We start from the raw sequence: 1,948 nt of genomic DNA on the forward strand, positions 1-1,948 counted from the left end.
TTGAGCCACAGGCGCCGAGCCAAGCTCTGGATCAATTAAAGACAAAAAGGTGGCTGAGGACACATCCTGTACAGTTACCAAGAGAGGATACCCAAGAAGGGTGAGGTCTAGGAGAACAGGTCTTCTCAAGGAGACCACAAGGATACACCTGCAGGATCCTCTCCATGGTGACTCAGCTGTTAGGAATTTGTAGACTTAACTTCCTGGGACCTTAGAATTTCCACTTCTTTAAAATTCTTAAGTTCTGTGGTGGCTGGAACCGCATCTCTGCTTGATTTGAAGTGACCAATGAGAAAGGTACTAGTGGGTTGGAACTTTTTGATTGGAGATAAAAAGAAAAATACCAAACCATTCGGAGTGCAGCCATTTTGAATTATTCTATGCCATAAGCTCTGCCAGCTGAAATAAAAGCTTTTATCCTCTTAAATTCGGTGTTTGGGTGCTCTTTCTCTCCATTGGACCTCATCTTCCTGCAACATTATCAATTGAGAATCTCAATGCAAAGACATTCTGGCAAGGAATATGTGCCCAGGTAATATAGAAGGAGCAAAGGCACAAAGATTTTGATAACAAAGTGTCACAGGATTGTTGTCTGCTTTCTTTCTATGAGACATGTTCAGAAACTTTTAAAAATAAAAAATTTAGGCTTGGCACCAGTATCTTAGCGAGTAGAGCGCTGCCCACATACACTGGAGCTGGCAGGTTTGAACTCAGCCTGGGCCTGCCAAACAACAATGACAACTACAACCAGAAAATAGCTGGACATTGTGGTGGGCGCCTGAAGTCACAGCTACTTCAGAGGGTGAGGCAAGAGAATCACTAAAGACCATGAGTTTGAGGTTGCTGTGAGCTGTGACCCCACAGCACCCTGTGGAGGGTGACTTAGTGAGACTCTGTCTTTAAAAAAAAAAAAGAAAGAAAGAAAGAAAGAATCCCAACAAATCAACCAAAAGAAAATATAAATTCTTTCTCTTTACATTTCGTGAGCTATTTTCTCTTTCAGTATTTGTTCCTTTAAACCTATGGTGATTCCTGAGTGTACCATATGAAACAAGAGCCTATCAACAATCATGCCTAAGGACTGGAAATACCTACCTATGAAAATGATTGTCTTCAAACTTTGCTGAGAAAAAATGAACCCACCATTCACACTCACAATAACGTATGAATTAGGATGCAATGACACCCCACTCCCCTTAAATCCAGCTACCCATTTGACCTCAGCCTGGGCCTTCTTCCTTCCTTTCTTTGGGATACTAAGCTTTCTCTCTTCCCACTGCTATTGTAGCAGGAACACAAGGCCCAATAGACAGAAAGAGCGCCCAAACACCATGTTTATAAGAGGAAGGGCTAATTTATTCACCTGCCTGGACCTTAAGGCATAGAAGAATTCCAAACAACTGTGCTCCCCAACTGGCTTGGTCTTTCCCTTTTCTTCTCCAGTCAAGAAGTTCCAACCCATAGGTACCTTTTTCATAGGCCAGTTTGAATCAAGCAGGTGGTGCTATTCCAGTTCCCACAGAACTAAGGGATTTCACAGAAGTGGAAATTTTCAATTTCCAAGAAATTAAGTCTACAATTTCCTAAGAGCTGAGGCACCATGGAGAGGACCCTGCAGGTGTATCCTTGTGGTCTCCCAGAGAAGACCTGTTCTCCTAGCCCTCACCCTTCTCAGGTATCCTCTCTCACCATATTCCCTCTACTCCCTGCTCTCTGTTCTCTCTCATGGCTTCCACCCACTCTCTAGTATAAAATAAAATTACACATTTCTATCCTAATCTGGACCTAAATAAAGTCTTTTCTCACACTATGTGCAGGATCAACCGAGCAACTGAGCTTTTTCACACCACTTGAAATCACATGTGGTGAGAAGATGGAGTCAACCAGGCCAGTGCCTACAGGACACAGCTGGTTGGTGTTTTGGGTCCTACAAGACCTTCCCACAAGT

The 1,948-nt window shown here is 43.1% G+C and overlaps 1 protein-coding gene across 1 annotated transcript in view; it reads right to left on the reverse strand.

Moving 5' to 3' along the window:
- Positions 1–1,948, reverse strand: part of LOC100953647 (putative zinc finger protein 730) — a 38,488-nt gene that overhangs the window by 27,526 nt on the left and 9,014 nt on the right. The window lies entirely within an intron of this gene.

The sequence above is a fragment of the Otolemur garnettii genome, unplaced genomic scaffold (assembly GCF_000181295.1).
Source record: "Otolemur garnettii isolate 467f Iridium unplaced genomic scaffold, OtoGar3 scaffold00305, whole genome shotgun sequence".
Lineage (NCBI taxonomy): Eukaryota > Metazoa > Chordata > Mammalia > Primates > Galagidae > Otolemur > Otolemur garnettii.